Here is a 19,903-nt window from a genome sequence, read left to right on the forward strand (position 1 = left end):
TCATTAAAAAGGAGTCAATTTTTTTCCAGTCTCCTGCATTTAAAATGAATAATGTAAAATAGTGTGGTAGAAAAGAAAATGAAGCTGACTAATCATTTCTGATCTACGTGGATTCATTTTTGCCCATGTTTTATCCAAGTTACATGACCCTTACTATCACTGAAGACTGCAAGTTTTGGATGTGCATATAACCCAAAAAAGTTTGTCTTGTATAACCTCTCAGTTTTCTCAGCCACACACACACACAAAGTTGGAAATATGGAACATTTGTCAAGATGATTTGATATTGTGCAGATGGGCATTATATAAATGCAGATACTGTTGGGATATTTAAAGTACTGTGGATGCAAAGGAGGACATTTTAGTTTCGAACTGACATGGACTCTAGACACAATGACGATAATAGGAGTTAGCAAGACTGTCCATTTATTCCATGCATTAGCAGCCCTGAGTTGTACGTTTCCCAGCTACACCGTGAGAGGGAGGCATGGCAGCCCTTGAAGGTTTTTTCCCCCCTGAGAAGAGACAGAAAGAAAATAGCAATTATTTTTTGAATCTAGAATAAATTTGCTAAGAATTTGACTTGGAAAAGTAGAAAATGGGATTGTGACGACTCTTCCTCTCATGCATGAGGAGTCAGGAGGATAATCATTAGAATGATTTGGAGGCAAATTTTTAGCTAAACAAAAGGGTTACAAGTCAGTCAGAAAGTAAGTAATAGGTTGTTTGCATCATTGGGTCATGTGTCAATATTTTTGGCACATATAGTTTGAGCAAGACGGTAATCCTTGATATACAGGATAAATTGCTTAGCATTTCAAATATGCCTTCAGTTTGGGGGAGTAAGTGGTAATGAAGTTCAAAAGGTGGCATGTTGTACCTCATATTCAGGTATGGCTGCAAGCATGTGCGTAAGGGTCTACCATGAGAATCCTGGAGAGATTTCTTTTACTGGCTCTATGTCTGGTTTAGTAGAGCTTCCATTTCGTATGGCATCTACTCCAAAAACAAAAACTATCTTTCTGCCTCAATTTCCTTTGCCATAACAGTATCATTTTTTTCTTTCAGACATTGTAAGTTGATTGTCATTTTTTTAACCTCTAAATAATAGTTGGCATTTTATTTATAATGTATACCCCTACTATTTCCAGAATGGATCTGAGTCAGCATTATGGGAACATTTTGCTGCATATCTCAGTAAATATTGGTACATTTCTTTTTTTTTTTAAGAGAAAAGAATTATTTTTTTCTTTTTTTTATTATGTTATGTTAGTCACCATACAGTACATCATTAGTTTGGGTTTTTTTTTTCAATTTTTTATTGTTATGTTAATCACCATACATCATTAGTTTTTGATGTAGTGTTCCATGATTCATTGCGTATAACACCCAGTGCTCCATGCAATACGTGAAATATTGGCACATTTCTGATTGTTTTCTCTCTCAGTATCTTTACCTATGTATAAGGATATAGTTCCATCCTTTCTCCTGTCCTCCACCCCCTTTGCTCATGCCCAATCGGTTCCTACAGTTAGAGGAAACTAACAACTGCGATTGCTACCCAAGGACACCATCGGGGTTGAATAATTCCTAGTAGAATGATTCAGATAGCTTTCCCAAAGTTCCAAATTAACAATCAAATGGGACTATTACCAGTCTGAAGAGGTAGGCTAGTCAAGCTCCAGCAAAACCTGGAGCTGAGGCACAGGCAGCAAGAACAGGAGCAATAAGTAAGAAACTGTGTGTCATAGCTGCTGCAAGTCAGCAAGGGTTCAACAGCTGGATCCCGAGACGCACCAAAATGAATAAATGAATAACAAATGATAAGTTACCTCAGGCACCTACAAGGCCCTTAGCAGAAAAAACAAATGGAAAAAACGATGTCCTTTCTTTAAGCCATGCCACACTCCTGACAGTTTCAAATTCCTTAATTGGTTTCTTTATTATTTTCCATAGCAGATAAAAGCACCTAGCCGATATGCAGAAAAAGAGAACTTTGAGGATGTGTTTTGCTTTGCGTTAAAGAGTCCCTATATTTATCACAACAATATTCCCCTAGAAGCTCCTATTTCTTAAATAGGAAATGAGAAGAGCAAGATGGTGGTGCCACCATTAGAGGAAGAGGCCCAGCAGGTCCTCTAGGGAGGAGGCTGCCCCCCAAGCAGGCCTGTGAGTATTTGCTTTTGTCATTTGGGACTGCCCAGCCATCAACCCCACTTAAGCCTCCCTTTGTGGGGGGGGTTCCCTTGAGTGCAGTTGTGTTGAGAGCTGCCCCCCACATTCTTCATGAGCTAAGGGGTGAGGGCCAACTCCTCCCTCCCTCAGGAAGCACCTGATTCAGCCTCAGCTGCTTAGATACCCACCCTTTCTTGGGAGGTGAATTTGAAGGGGTACCATGAAGCACACCAGGCTGTTCCTGCTGCAGATTCTTAGATTTTTTTTTTATTAATTTATTTATTTGAGAGAGAGAATGACAGAGAGAGAGAGAGAGCATGAGAGGGGGGAGGGTCAGAGGGAGAAGCAGACTCCCTGCTGAGAAGGGAGCCCGATGCGGGACTCGATCCAGGGACTCCAGGATCATGACCTGAGCCGAACGCAGTCGCTCAACCGACTGAGCCACCCAGGCGCCCCCTTGCTGCGGATTCTTTACTTCAGTCCTCCAGAATTTCTCTATTCTTGCTGCTTTTCTGCCTGATCCTCCAGATCTCCACTGATTTGGTAGGCCCAGAGCTCTCTAAATAATCGGGAAATTCCCTTTGGGCTCAAAATAGACAGAGTCACTTTTGATACTTGCAGCCATGAACCTGGGCTGATACTGTTATAGTGAACAGATGCGACTCTTGCTTGTAGTGATATTTGGCTACTCAAGTTCCTTGCCCTACATGTGGTGTGAACTTAATTCAGGAGAATTCTCTCTGGCCCTGGGTGAGTGCCCTACTTACTCCGCTGAGATCCATTGGATCTGACACTCAGGAAACAAGCACTGGGGGTCACAGGTAGAGCACCAGGACATAGCACAGCGGGAAATGCTAAAATGAAAGGCAGACTCCACTGTTCACCTAATGGCTAGGATGACCTACTGTTCTCCTCTCGATTAGGATGGGATAGACACGTAGATGACTTTCAAACTTTAGGAATACATAAGAATCACTTTGGAAGCTTACTTTAAAAATGCAGTGTCCCAATCATCCTTTCAGAGATACTCATGTAAGTGGTATGATTTGCAAAGAATCTTCCTTTCTCACTCCCCAAGTTCCCTAAAATTTCTATTAGACTTTTTTTGGTAGGGGAGAAAGGGAAATAGATATTGTCTATAAAAGGACTCTATTACATAAGAAATGTAAAAATGGGGGTGCCTCAGTGGCTCAGTTAATTAAGTGTCTGCCTTTGGCTCAGGTCACGATCTCAGGGTTCTGGGATCAGCCCCACATCAGTCTCCCTACTCAGTGGGAAGCCTGCTTCTCCCTCACTCTCCCTCTGCCTCTCCCCCTGCTTGTGTGCTCTCTCTCTCTGTCAAATAAATAAATAAAATCGTCAAAAAAAAAAAAAAAAAGAAATGTAACAAATCAACATATGGTAGTATTATATCCAAAGTATACTTAGCCTGCTAGGATTCAATTATGTAGACTCAGAAAAAGGAAATAAAATAGAAGAGGATATGTGCCCTTGGTCAGTCTCAGTATCACTGTGCCTCTTTAAGTGACCACCTGACCAAGTTGCAGGTGACTCTAGTGTCTGAAGATATATACCTTTCTAGAAACATGGCCCCAAAACATGATCAATTTATTTTAACAGGTGTTCAATCAAATGAGCAATAATCTATTCCAAGCTGGCAGAAAAAATGTCCACATTGGATTTATTAAGAGATCTTTTTAAGAATCTTCCAGGATAATTTTGCTAACAGTGATTCTCAGCTACATGCTAACCTCAGAACTTGATCTCCTAGTAAGATGACTCTGCTCTTACAAAATTCAGTCTTGGGAGAGGCGATGCAGTGTAAAGTAGGGGTGGGTTAAATGTCTTCACTTATAGCCAGATTGATTGAGTTCAAATTCTCCCTCTGGCATTTATTAACTATGCCACTTTGGGCAAGTTGCCTACCCCTCCATTCTCAGCTTCCTCATCTGTGAAATAACAGTCTCTCCTTCATAAGGAGGGACTCTGGGTTACACAGTGTCAAAACCACGTGCAAATCTTGTTGCAAAGAAGGATAGAATCCTTTCCCCACTTTCCTCCATTTCCCAGAGTCCTGCAATATTTAGTGTGTTTGACTAATGCTGCCGCATCGAAATTCAAGCAAAGTGAAAGCAAGACAAATGCTCGAAAAACATCTGCCTTGCTTACACTTCGGCAACCACTGTGTCTGTAAGCAGGGCCACAGTCACAAGATTCCTCACGTGGGCTGAAAAATTCAGCAAGTCTTTTAGTTACCAAATTATCATAGCAGGAACCGTGACTTGGATTAAAACTAGACACCTTCCTTGACCACCAGCCTAGGTTGGGGCCCCATCATCTGCTCTCAAGGCATCCTGTAATTCCCCGTGGTGATACTCATCACAGTGTTGTTTAAATAAGTAGTGTCTCTCACCCCCTTGTTCCTCCTATCCTTCAGCCCCAGTGCCCTAGATTGTAAACTTCATGAGGACTTTTCCAGTCCTATCTCACTGATGCTGAACACGGTGCTTTGAGCAATGCAGGCACTCAATAAATATTTACTGAATGAATGAATGTGTGAATGACAATCCTCCACACGTATAGATTTTAGATATTTTCTATTTTTAAAGTGGAGGCTATGAGTAAGGAATGGGACCAATATTCATTTCTATATTGTCAGTTTTAAAGTCAGCCATATGCTTCACCATACTAAGTGTTCACTCAATTCATCTGAATTCAACAAACACTTCTCGAGCACTACCATGTGCTACAGTGATCAGGATACAGAGATGCTCTCAACGAGTTCATCCTCCTCCACATCCTCTTCTTCTATCACACACACAGGAGGGGGAACTTCATATTATTCTTTCATAAAACAAGCATTTGTTGAGCAATTGCTGTGTGTTATAAATATCTCTAGCTTCATATTTCTTCCTGTGCCTGCTTTTAACAGTATAGATGGGGACATGTATTCTCTTGCCTGTGAACAACTAGTCATTGGCTGCATGGGTGTAAATGGTCCTGCTGGGTGTGTCTCCTGGGTCTGGGGCAATGATATGTTGCATACAGACCAGACAGCATGGCAATTAAAAACCTCAAAATCTCTTGTATTTCTTACTCTCCTGAGTTCTTTGCAAGTTTAATGGCTCTCTAGGGCAGCTCTCTTCAACTATCAGTGATCTGGTCATTTCCACCTTGTGGCTCTACTGTATCAACATTTCGCTTACAGGGTATGTCAGGGGAACAGAGAATATGAAAAACCCACATTGCTCTTCCCATCTTTGACCCACGCAGACATCATATCTACCGCCCATTGATCTGAAGGAGTCACATGTCCCTACCTATGTAATGGATCCGGAAAGGAGAGAATTGGATATGGTTAAGCACTGGAAGTTTTCACCACATCGTTATATTTTATTCTAATCAGAAGCAATCCCAATCAGTGGAGTACACCGTGAGGTAATTGCAGACCACTAAAGCTCGACTACGTAGTAAAGAGTATCTTCCATTTTCCTATTTTACAGTAATGGAGACTGAGGCTCAAAGATCACCCAAGATTTCAGAACTAGTTAGAGGCAACACGGGAGCTAAAAACTAGGTGTCCAGAATCCCTATCCAGTATTGTCTTTCCGCTGCATAATGTTCTGCTCACAACACTGTCCACATGGCACTCTATCATCAGTCCTCCCCATCCATAGAAGGCAGAATTTGATAAAAACAGAGCCTTTATGGTTCAACCAGAGCTCCAGGTGTCTCATGTCAGTTGATTAGATGCAGCAGAGCCTTCTGTCTCATTTCAGTAGAAATTCCAGTTCCTTAGACTTTCCACTTTCAATGCACTATGTTATTTTCAAGGAGAAATTCAGTAGCAGGAACTGAATTTGTTGAGCCCTGAGGCCTGGATTTTAAATTTTATTAAGTATGTATGTTGCCCTCCCACATCAAGCACAGACAGTTAACTTCTGGTTTGGAAAATTCGCTGGCATTTATTGGGCATATATGAACTGGATTGTATCCTGTAGCATAGTGAGCTTGATTTATAGGTAATTCTTCTCTATAATTTTCAGTGGTGTTGAAAATAGATTTAAATTTGGCAGTTTAATTTCCCCTAATAGCTGAAGACACATTTGGCAGAGGGGAGGCTTTTAAAGAGAATATATTTAGAATTACCTGATTTAGGGTTCAGTTCATAGGAAACCAAAATATACAGAGTTGTCTGTCTCTTGTCTTTCCACATAGCCTCTTCTTTCCATATATCTATAACAAATATGCTTCTCCACTCAGGGGCCCTTGCATGCGGACATCAGAGGTGACGAAGAAGGTGATGGTGGCCAACATCTTCTTGACGGGAGAAAGGAACTCATGACCCCTTTGACTTGACATCGACCAAACCCCAAAGTTCCCTGTAATGCATGTGTGCACTCTGATGTGCTTATGAAACCCCGTTAGGGACCCAGCAGCCAGAAACACATCTTCAGACTATTTCAAGTCCCAGTCAACAAGCACTTCTGGACATTTCCTAGGAAACTTACTTCTGTCTTCAGGAGCGACTCTAGCACAGCTTCTCCCACCCTGCCCAGCAGCCTGGATGGTTCTGACACCACTCCATTTTCTGTAAGTCACTCCCATATTAGCAAAAAAAGGGGGGAAATATGTTTAAAATAGAAGTAGGTCTCAGTTTCTTCCTCCTTTTCAAATTCCACTCCTTCTTAGCCCAATGCCCTCCAGCTGTGCAGGGAGATCAGTGACTTTTTTGGATTCAATGCCAGTATCAGTCTGAAAATTGGCTGGCAATCAGTGCCAAGAGACCAGGCAATTGACTAGTGTTCTTTGATGAATGTACACTTTCCCCTGCCTTCTCTGTAACCAATTAGCTTCTTGAGTTGGACTGACTCTCCCCAGTCCAAGCCAATGCCCAAAATGCACATTCTAGCGTGTGACTCAATATGCTCTTGCTTAGCAATAGGACAGCTAATGATAGACTTTTATCACAATGTTACGTAGAGCAGGTAAGGTTTGTCAGCATAACTAGATCACTTTGAAAAGAATCTCTCTTCAGGTAGCCCCACAGGAGCACAGCATCTGTCTGTGAGACATCATATTTATCCTTGATACCAACCTACCAGAGACCTTGGTCAAGTCATTGAACTTCCTAGGTTCTAACGCTCTGAGCTACCGATTGGAGATCCTAATGTACTTGTCTTTCTTTCTCACATGACATAGCGAGATGTAGTTATAAAATGCTTTGAACAATTATAAAATAAGGTATTATAATCACAAGCTCATTTGTGGCTTGCGGGGGTATTAAACGGTATAACCAGTGGAAACTAGTGTGGAGTCTTAGTGCATTTGTTAGTATTGTACCTGGCTAGCTGTGACAGAAAACTTAAGACAATAGAAGGTTATACAAGAAAGAAATTCAGGTTTTTCCAACAAAGTCTCAAGGAATAAAGTTTGTTGCTAGTGAAATGGCTCCAGAAGGGCACCCACAGGCTCCTTCTGGTTCTGACATTCCTGCAGTGGGTCCCCTGTGCTCATAGTCCAGAATGACTCCTCACCTCTAGTCATCACACCTATACTCCTGATGCCAGCAGAGAGGAAAGGAACAAAGCAAAAGGAAGGGCAAAGGATATAACGCCAGCTGTCTTTTAAGGTAATATACTGAAAGCTACCATACAACATTTCCACTTACATACTGTTGGCCCAATTTTAGTTAAATTGACACATTTAGCAAGGGAGGGTGGGAAATGTCTCTTTCAGATGTCCATGTGTCCAACTGAAAATCAAGGAAGAATGAGGACTGGGGTTGGACACTAGAAGTTTCTGCTTCACCTGATAAAATCGAACATGTGCATACCTTATGGCCCAGCAAGTCCATACTCAGGTATATGCTTTAGAGAAACTCTTTCAGATGGCTAGACAGAGAAATGTATAGGGATTTTCACTGTGGCACTCTTTCAAATAGTTAAACTGCCTATCAGAATGAGAATGAATACATAACCTGTGGTTTATTCTTATATGAAACAATATACATCAACATACATGATTTAAAATCATTAATCTTATTTACTTAAATTAACCTAGAATATAGCTCAAACAACTTTGAGGGGAAAACAGCAAGTTAAAAACAAAAATATATATGAAGTATGACACTACTTATGCAAATCTTAAAAATACACGGAGCAAATACCTTTGAAAGTTAGCAGTGAAGGAAGTAGTGTAAGATAAAGGAAGGTAGAAAACATCAAAATGATGCCATGATGCCATTGAGGAAGTGAGAAGACATACATTTTATGTCATGATTTTCCCAACATTTGCCTCCATTTTCCTAAAATGGATTCTGATTCTTGGTTCAAGATATATCATTGAAATCACCACCAAGGATTTATTCTCTGCCTTCATAAAAGTTAAATATTTTTAAATTTTTACTTTACTCCCAGAGGAGACTAGCATTCTAGTTCAACCTGGGACGTACCTACACACCTTGTAGGCAAGGTTTTTGTCCTAATCACTAGTGTATTCTCAGGGGACACATAGTTCCATGAATCTTGGTAAAATGATTGAATAAATGAATGAATCTCAGTCAATTGTTATTTGTCAGTATGTTTCAGTGCTAGTTCCCTACATCCATATTTTCTAGAAAGATCTTTCCTTCATTGCTTGCCAATTATTAGAGCAGATACTTCTTACCTGAACCTACTTCATGATGGCTGTGTCATTCCCTAGTATGCTCAACTACATGAATGAGGCCGGGATCTCCAGCTCTTTCAGACTGATTTTTTTTTTTGACAGCTATTCAACGGCATCCTGTCAAAAAGAATCAAGATATAGCCCAGAGAGTGGTCATAGAAAAGATACATGAAGAAATGCTATGTATTGTTTATGGGTAAAAGTATATTTATAGAAAATGGTTAAAATATGTCTGGAAATGGTACCAACTTAAGAGTAACTACCTCAGGAGAGAAGAGCAGGGGAAAGGGATGGGAGGTTAGATTTTAACTGTATTCTGTGATACCTTAAAAAAAAAAAAAAAGGAAAGCAATGAAGCAAAATGGCAGATGGTTAACTTCCAATAAATCTGGGCTGTGAGTATTTTGATACCCATTTTGTTAAGTTTCATCATGTTTGAAACATTTTATGTTTCTGAACAAAATATTTAGTTGCAGAATATTAGGCAAAATATGGTGCAGTCTTGGGGTGACTGTGTGGTTTAGTTGCTTAAGCATCTACCTTAGGCTTGGGTCATGATTCAGGGTCCTGGGATGGAGCCCCAAGTTGGGCTCCCTGCTCAGCGGGGAGTCTGCTTCCCCCTCTCCTTCTGCTGCTCCCCCTGCTCATGCTCTCTCTCTCTCTCTCTCAAATAAATAAATTAAATCAAATCTTTTAAAAAATATGGTGTGGCCTTATTGGTGGTAGTTGTTATTTCTTACTGTATAACTTCTGCAGATGTAAGGTAGGTACCAGATGAATATATAGAATGGACAGTGAAGATCCACCCAGATGACTGGTACACATTTGCTGAATTCAAAAAAGTCATCTGGAAGGAATTTGGGATAGCTTTCATCTTCTGGAACTTTCCCTGAACAGAAGGAAACAAGCATCAGTAGGATCCAGTGCCTCCATTGCTCCAACCTCATTTTCTGCCATTTACTACTTCATTCTTTATGCCTGGTGACACGGATTATCTTTTTGAAGCTCCAGTCATTCCAAATATATTTTCACATGGGGATTTTAAGCTTCCTGTTTCTCTTGCCTAATGTACTTTCATCCATATTGTCTCCTCAACATTCAGGACTCAGTTTAAAAGACATCTTCTCAAGGAGGCCACCCAGGATTACCCTAGCTAAAGTTGATTACACTAACTCCTACTCCATCACTATCTCTTCCATTACTATGCTCATATCGATTGTCACTATCTGAAATTATTCTAATGATTTTGTTTTTATGTATTTGTCTTTCCCCACAAACTGTAAGCTCCAAAGGAGCAGCTGCTTGATTCATTTTGTTTACTGTTGTATCTCCAGGATCTAAAACAGTGCTTGGCACTATTGGTGCTCAGTAAGTAGTTGCTGAATGAATAATAAATGTCAGCAGATGTTATGACCTCTAAAAGCCAGGAAGGAAAGGTTAAAGGTTTTTTCCTAATTAATTAGAGTAATCTCAAGAAAGCCCATAATCTCAAGAAAGCATAGTTTTTGTTATTGTTTTTCATTTTAATAGGCTATTTTAGAGCAGTTTTAGATTTACAGAAAACTTACCTAGAAAGTACAGAGAGTTCCCATATACCCTTGGCCCCCAACACACACACACACACACACACACACACACACACATCTTGCATTAACTTGGCACATTTGCTGTAATTGATGAACCAATACTGATATAGTATTATTAACTGAAGGTCACAGTTTACAATGAGGATAACTCTTGATGTTGCACATGCTATGGATTTTGACAAATTCATAATATCATGAGTCCACCATTAATGTATCATACAGAATAACTTTGCCACTTTAAAAATGTTCTGAGCTCCCTCTATTCATCCCTCTCGCCCTACCCCTATGCCCCTGGCAACCACTGATCTATTTACTATCTCCATAGTTTTGCCTTTTCCAGAATGTCATATAGTTGGAATCATACAGTATATAACCTTTTTAGACTGGCTTCTTTCTTTTAACAATATACATTAAAGATTTACCCATGTATTTTCCTGTCTTGATAGCTCATTTACATTTATCACTATTGCAAATATTTAAATATAAATTTAAATTTCCTAATGACACATAATGTTGAGCATCTTTCATATCTTTTTTTCATCTCTATATCTTCTTTGGTGAGGAGTTTATGCAGATCTTTTACCCATGTTTTAGAAACTGAATTATTTGTTTTCTTATTGTTGAGTTTTGAGAATTCTTTGTATATTATTGATGTAAGTCCTTTATCAGATATGTGTTTTGCGAGTATCTTCTCCCGGTTTGTGGATTGTCTTTTTATTGTCTTAAGACAGCACTAGTTTTTATAGAGACAGTTGCCTCAATAATGTTACCTGATATGTTCCTAATGTTCTCTGAGAGTCCAAGCAAGCCTGCCTATTTTTTGTTTTGTTTTGTTTTTAGAGAGAGAGAGAGAACATGAGTGGAGGCAGTGGGCAGAGGAAGAGGGAGAGAGAGAATCTCAAGCAGGCTCCATGCCCAGCACAGAGACAGAGGCAGAACTCAATCTCACGATCCTGAGATCATGACCTGAGCCAAAATTAAGAGTCGGGTGCTTAACTGACTGAGCCACCCAGGTGCCCCAAAGCCTGCCTATCTGATTGCTTCCAATGCCTGATTTCTACCCCCTCCACCCATTTTGCTTCATGGCACTCACATTAGGAGGGTGGGTGGGAGAACAAAACACTAGATATTATAACATTTTCTGTGAATGCATTACAGGAAAGAAATTGATTTAAAACTGCCTAGTAATTAACTGAGGGCTCTGTACACATCTCTATTCCAGAGGATGGGGCAGAGACGATACTTAAAGTGCAGCTTATTAATTTTATCTCCTTTGTATTATATGAAAAGTTTCCAATTTTATTGCTAGAGATTCTTCCCTTTGGCAATCCTGTGCCACCCCTTCCCATCCTTCACAAAGGGAGGAATTCAGAAGACAATAAAGTTACAGCTAATTTTCATTAGGAGAACACAAGTTAAACCTACAACCAGTTCATCGAGAACTTCACCGATAACTATTGCTAAAGAAAACTCTTCTGTTCATTTCAACCGTGACTTGGTTAGATACATAATAATCATTTATTGACCTAAAGACCCGTACATAAAGAAACAACCTGCTTTCTTTTAAAGTCTTGGCTTCAACCATCCTCTGACTAAGTCTTAAATTAAAAACTGTCATTTTTAAAAGGGAAAGAAGCTGGTGAAAAAGTTACAAATATTGCTAAGTTTCAAATTTTTGAGGGCGTGTATCCAGAGGAACCAAAATGCCTCACTTACGTGTCCAAAATCAACAACTCCTCCTCTTCTTCCTCTTCCTCCTCTTCCTCCTCTTCCTCCTCTTCCTCCTCCTCCATACCCAACATGGGGCTTGAACTCATGACCCTGAGATCAAGAGTCCCATGCTCTACCAACTGAGCCAGCCAGGCGCCCATATTAAAACTATTTTCTCCACGGACTTGTATTTGTGCCTGGAATCCCTACCCGTTCTGTTATTCCTCTGTAAACCTCATTCCTTACAATAATTCTCCTACTCCATGCTGCTGACAAAGCAGCAAAGTTGATAACATACAAATACATAAAGTTGGGCAAATAATAGATCAGATTACTACAGTTTGTTCTTTTTGTTACTGAGTAGTATTCCATTTGTGTATGTGCCACAATTTGTTTGTCCATTTACCCACAGATGGCTATATGGGTTTTTTCCAACTTTGGGACTATTATGAATAAAGCTGCTTGAACATTTATATACAAGTCTTTGTATGCTTTCATTTCTCTTGGATAAATGTTTAGATGTGAGATTGCTGGATCATATAGAATCTGAATTTTTTTTTTTTTCAAATTCCTCAGTCCTCCTGACTCCTGTTTGCCTGCATTTGGGGCCTTTTACCTCCTTTGATCTCAGTTAATTGTGCCCTTCTTGTTTGTCATATCTGCCCAGTGGACCCGTTTTTACCTTCTTTTTTCATTAATGCATGGACTTGGGTTTACTTACTTTGTTCAGACCGAAGGTTTTACTCTAGGACACTTATTACAGACTAGCCTAAGCCAAATGGGTCACATCTCTTTTGATCTTTTTGGTATATAATTATAGCCATATATACAATTGCAGCTTCTTCAGTAAGAGCAAGTTTCTGACCAAAGTCTCCCAAATACACTGACATTTACTAAATACATTTTTACTAGCAAGCAGACACAGAACAGTTTGTACAGCCTGTTCTGTAAATTCAATAAATACCGAATTCCCTGTCTTCTTAAGGGATGGTAGCATCCTTTGCACAAGAGACTCACTAGCAGTAGGTAGATCAATATTCTAGAAGTAGGATTTTAATAGTAAGATACAGGGTAGAGCTGTAGGGACCAACCTTGAGGGTTCTGGCTACACAGGTCCTGCTAGATTCTTAGATTTATGGAGGTGTGGGGACTGTCTCTAAAAGATTCTATCCATTCCACATACCAAGAATATTACTCATTTCACCAGTGAAAGCTTACGTGAGGCTAATTAATGGACCACAAATTCCACCAATGAAAATTCATTTCTAGCTTTCATTCTATCATCCAGTGCTAATCAAAAATAAATATGACTGGAACACTTGTCGTACACACATTTTAGACTGTGGAAATTCTGATAAGATATCATCTGGTCACCTGTGAAAATTGAATTTCTGATTAGGACAGTGTATAGCATGTGACTCAAACTAAGTACCTACATATATCACACATGTCACTTGATTTTGCAGAAGTATTTTAAAGTAAATCATAAATATCATAACAACTCTCGAATCCTGCCTCGGAAATAATATTTATTGAGCACCCACTATATGCCAGGCAGTCTGCTAGGTGTTTTCTAATTACATTTATATTTCTCATCTACAAAATTATGATAGTGCAATGAAGCAGAGAGTTTCTGTTTTACAAAGAACTCTGATTTACTCAAAATTATTTAAAGCAATAAAGTTGTAGTTCAAATCTACCTGCAAAGTAATGTTTCATCCATCTTACAGTTTAAGAGATATAAATACATTTTTTAGTGTCTACTTGAAGATGTAACTAAGTCACTGTTTATTAATCTTTCTTATACTTTTTGGCTAATAGATCTGGAGGTCTTGGAAAATCTGATGAAAGCACTCTCTCTCCATCAGAATAAATATACATGACCAAGTTTGCCAATATCATCAGGAGGTTTATTAAAACTTCCCCTTTCTTCCCTATGCCAGCATGAATCTCAGATTAAGAATCCCTACAATAAAGAATATTAAACATTTCTCTACTTTAGGATTGTAATCTACACTATTTGCTCTTGTTCCTGTTTGTATTTCTGAAAGTGCTATTTGTTTCTAAGCTAGAGAAGCTATTTATCCTTTTTCTAATGGGGCTTCCTATTTCTTCATTTCAAAATGCCCCTGGACACAAGCAGTTAATCAGCAGCAGAAACCCTTTCTTGGTGACTATACCTTTAATCCTACTTGGTGACTACACTTGATGACTATACTTGCAAGGTATAGTTTTCTCTGTATTTGTACCTCTGAAACTGTACTTCATGGCTTTGCCCAAAGCCACTGTGGAAATAGAGTCCCTAATCCAAAGACTACATCTCTGCCTATTCAGCAGTCCAAATGTCCAACAGGTCACTTGAGAAAATTGGCCATAAAGTATCTTCATTTTCATCACTTGAGCACAAGAGAACATCTGTATTTCTTAATCACCCTCCAGGTTCTTCAATGCTTTTGACATTCTGTGAACTTTCCTAGGCTAGGCATGCTGCCAGGGCTCTGTGTCATGTGACTGAGGGCCTTCTCAAAAGAGAATGCATGAACCACTCATTAGCATAATTTAAACATTAATTATGAAAACATAATTGAAAACATAATTATGAAAACAAATGCCATGAAAACAGATAAACCACTGAGCCACTACTGAGCAAACTACCTTACTGCTGAGGCTCAGACAAACAATAGAAGGATTAGCAAAACTGCATTCCCTAGACTCTGTTATATTTCACACAGTATTTAGGGCCCACCTCTGATTCCCCATAAATAAGATATACAATTTAATGGTTCTCTTTTATCTTACACATCATAGTGAATCTGTGAGAACATCACTTAACCTCTTCAATCCATCTTTCAACTGCTGCGTACTTACAGATAAGAATGAACAGAAATGTAACCATTTTTATTTTATTCTATGAATATGTACTTTTATGTTGTCTCTGATAAAGTGAAAAAACATATTGATATATAGAAAAATTGCCATTTACATATATAAAGAATAATTCTGAAGATTACTGAAATACAACCAACTATAGAGTCCATCATTTTTGGTACATGTTGAATCTATTCCAAGGTATTTTATTATTTGGGATTACTAGAAGGACATCACCACAGCCTAGTTTTTCTAATAAGTCAAACTTAAGGCATGTGTAAAGATTATAGGATGAAGATTATAGCATGAAAATGAAGCTACAATGCAACTGAGCATACCTGAGTTTTATACCAGGCAGAAATTAATGAAAAGTGACCTAGTTAATTTTTATAACTATTCTCTGCTAAAAAAAAAAACACAAAAAACAAAAAAACAATACAAAACAAAACAAAAGAAACCTTACTTTTTTTAAATTTTATTTTATGTTATGTTAATCACCATACATTACATCATTAGTTTTTGATACAGTGTTCCATGATTCATTGTTTGTGTATAACACCCAGTGCTCCATTCAATATGCGCCCTCTTTAATACCCATCACCAGGTTAACCCATCCCCCCACCCCCTCCCCTCTAGAACCTTCAGTTTGTTTCTCAGAGTCCATAGTCTCTCATGGTTTGTCTCCCCCTCTGATTTCCCCCCTTCATTTTTCCCTTCCTACTATCTTCTTTTTTTTAACATATAATGTATTATAAAACCTTACTTTTTAATCATTCAACACTGATTCTTAGAAGAAGCCATTAGCTATAAAGTCATGATCAAGTATGTTTTGGCAAAAACAAATACAGGCAACACTTTGAGAAGCTGCCTTCTCCAAGAAAGTATCTTTTATTTTTTCATCTAACATTTCATGTATTTGATCTTAGTTTTTAATCTCATTTACAAAATTTAAGAGTCAATAGTTTGATCAATTTTTCTCATATGTGAAATGGGGGCAATAATAGTAACTGCTCATGGCTTGTTTTGAAAGTTGAACACATTAGTGCATGTAAAGATCCTGGCATGGAAGACTTCCAGGTTCTGCTCCAACATGGAAAGAGGCTAGAAGTTGTCACTCCTGTCCTCATAACAAGAAAAAGCTGGACAAACTAAAAATCAACAACATTTTGGGACCCCATTAGATAACTGAGGTCACAAGGCAAACCCAGTCTGGAAATATAGGCACATCTAGGGAGATACAGCCAAGATCTGCTTGTCTATAACAGAAGCAGCTGGAGCCATACACTGGTAAGGGGACTTACATGATAATTTTGATGAATTGTGGAAGGATAAATTCAGGTTAACATGAGAGTGAGAAACTTTTGGGACTGCAGTCTTAGAAAGGGCCCCACACTCTCATGAGTTTTACCTCCAGCAATTTCACAAGGTTCTCATGGTGAAGATCAGAGAAGTTTCCCCTAGTTCAGAGCTCTGGCTTTAGCAGGCATTGGGGAAAAGTAATCTTTGTGTAATTTCTCCATAACAAAGAGCTAACCTCCAGAAGAGAAGACTTTGCCAGAGCCTTATCTCAGCTTGGGACATTCCTCCAACACCAGCTCCCAATAGGATTCTTATGTCACTTAAGGAAAAAAAAATATCCTCAGGGTCAAGGCTTCAAGGAAATAGGTTAGGAATGCTGTAGCCAGGGAAGGGAATGGGGAGAGAGAGAAATACTTGTGAAGGTCACAGCCTAGAGATGCAGGCCCACTAAAACACTTAAATTTAATCACATGACACAGACTCCTTCCCTCTCCCCACATCTAATCACCACATCCACAGGACTCCTGTGGGTATATAATAGTGGTAGATTACACCTAAAGAGCTACAAGATGAAAACTCTGAGGAGGATTATTTAGGGAAGCCTAAACTCAAGAAGAGAAACAAAAACTAGGACACTGGAGAATTTGAAGCCTCTGGCACCTAGAACTACAGTGAACCACTAGACAGATTAACATAAATCTTTAAGCTAAAATCCTATTTACCTCAGTTCCTATTACTCAGTACAGCATGTCCAGCTTCAATAAAAAATTACCAGGCTAGTGGGAATGCAAAAGCTACAAACATTTTGGAAGACAGCTCAGCAGGTTCTTAAAAAGCTAAACATAGGTTTACCTTATAATCCAGCAATCACACTCCTATGTATTTACCCAACTGATTTCTAAACTGGGTCCACACATAAACTTGCATATAAATGCTTATAGAAGCTTTATTCATCATCACCCCAAACTGGAAGTAACCAAATTGTTCTTCAGAAGTAAACAGATAAACTGTGGCTTATCCATACAACACAATACCATTCCACACACACACACACAAAGAATGAACTAGCAAACCAAAAAAGACATGGAATATTTAAATGCATATTGCTAACCAAAGAGTCTAAATACTTTATGATTTCAATTATATGATATTATATAAAATGCAGAACTATAGAGATAAAAGACAAATCCATGGTCACCAATGTTTCAGGGCAAGTGGGTTAGTAGGTGAGACACATGGGATTTTTTTTTTTTTTAGGGCAGTCATACTATTCTGAATGATATTGTAATGGTAGACACATGACATGACCCACAGAATTTTGTAGCACAAAAATGAACCTTAATATATAAAAATTAACAAAAAAAAGTCATTTAGAAGTTTGGAGGTTCCAGAATGGAAGGTAGAATGTAACATAACAGTTTAATTACAAATGTATGAAAAGACCTCACTGAAGGAAGTAGGGGGAAAAATACTTACCTATGCAACTATAGAATAATAAGTATAGTCTGCATGACTAAAGGCAACAGTAATTGCATATAAGTACTGTACTCTAGTTGAATAAGTTGTTTCCCATGGAGGTATGGGTTAACAATTCTGCGACCACTACAGATAAGCAACAGGTTGAGCTAAAATGATCCATTATGTAATGGATTAGAATTGGAAACATCAGTATGAATTTTTTTTAGGTTAATATAGATATTGATGGTAACATGTAAAATATTTATAAATACGTATATACACAGAGGTTAGTATATACATATGTATCCTTGCTCTGTCAGCTGAGAGGGGCAAAAATAAAACCCAAGTAAGCAATGAGCACACCTAGCAACCAGATCTTGGTTTCTAATTCTCCAACAAAAACAGGGATCCTAGAGAAATGGCTGAGTCTAGGACTGGGGCAGGAAATACACAAGATGAGCCTGAAGCATCTGTAGTGCCAGAAAGTAAGGAAGTGTTAAAGAAAAGAAGAAAAGAAGAAAGAAAGAAAGAAAGAAAGAAAGAAAGAAAGAAAGAAAGAAAGAAAGAAAGAAAGAAAGAAAGAAAGAAAGGAACCCACAATAATCAGGGCATGTTAAAGGGAGATGGGAGCCAACCAAAAGAGATCCCAATCACCAAAGCTGGAACAATTAAAGCAAGAAAATAAATAAAGTAGTATTAGATCATAATCTAAGCTATAAAGCAAATGTCCATAGGTCCATACCAGTATAACGAGTGGCTGAGTAAATAAATAAATTGGAGGAATAGACAAATCACCTATGTAAAAAAATTCCAAATAATCTATGTAGAAATATCACCCTCAAGGAGGCGGAACACAAGTCATCATTTCTTAAATGAGGATTGTAAATAGTGACTTCCTTCCAAAGAATACAGTATGGAAGAGGGAAAGGGGGGATTATATCTTTACAGTTGAGAGAGAACAGACACACACTACCTCAGCCAGATGGTCAAGATTAACATCAACAGTGATGTCCCTTTGATAGTATGCACCCTTGATTTGCTATATGACTTTACCTCTATTCTTTTATTCCCTGAAAGCCATTAGCCCAGTCTAATGAGAAAAACATCAAATACTAAAGGAGAAAGACTCTACACTTGATCATAATCCTTAAAACTGTCAAGATCATTAAAAACAAGAAGAGTCTAAGAAATTGTCACATCCAAGAGGAACCTAAAGAGACATGACAATTAAATGTAATATGTTATTCAGGATAGGATCCTGGAACAGAGAAAGAACATTAGGTAAAAATCTAAAGAGATCGAAAATATGATTAATTTTAGTTAATAATATATCAATATTGGCTCATTAATTGTGACAAATGTACCATATTAATGTGCATGTACCAGATGTATCATTATAATGCATCTACTATGAATTAGTAATAGGTGGAATTGGGTGCAGGTTATGTGGAGACTCTGTATTATCGTCTTTATCTTTCTGTAAACTAAAACTATTAAAAAAAAAAACTTTTAACTTTAGAAAAGTAGGTGGGGGAATTGTCCCCTACTTCATGGGCAGTAGTCAATGTTAACTGTTATTATCTACATGACAAACACTAAGTTGACAAGGATCTCTGTGGTCAAAGTTAGATAATCATTAGAGATTTAAATAGACTATTGACTGTAATTAACCTGAGTAACTCGGAATCTAAAAAGAATTGCTAACCCATGCATTGGCCAGATTACCAGACTTTCATTTTCTGTAAGAGTCAACCATAGAATAAAGTAAGATTCAGAATATGAGGTAGAGAAAAAGGAAAACCCAAGTGATTATCTGTCTTACCCTAAAAAGGAAAAAATGAACAAGACTGCCTCCTGTACCAAAAGGCTCATATTGCTTTGAAGGTGATGTTATCCAAACCACTTCTGAAGGCTCAAGACATGTCCTCTCAGAGACATTTACATTTCAATATTGAACTCCTAAAGAGCTAAAGATCCTTCAGATATAAGCAGGCATCCAATACTACTGAGGCTGAGAGAGGCTCTGGAAAAATATGGGAAGAGATGAGAGATGTGAATAAGCATGATGGAATATTTCATCGAAAGAATAATTGAATTATCTGCTTTAAAAAAATTATTCCTACATTTTGGCATTCATC

The sequence above is a fragment of the Mirounga angustirostris genome, unplaced genomic scaffold, assembly GCF_029215605.1.
Source record: "Mirounga angustirostris isolate CCGP_5_RB_7025 unplaced genomic scaffold, mMirAng1.0.hap1 SCAF_9, whole genome shotgun sequence".
In the NCBI taxonomy this organism is placed as follows: domain Eukaryota; kingdom Metazoa; phylum Chordata; class Mammalia; order Carnivora; family Phocidae; genus Mirounga; species Mirounga angustirostris.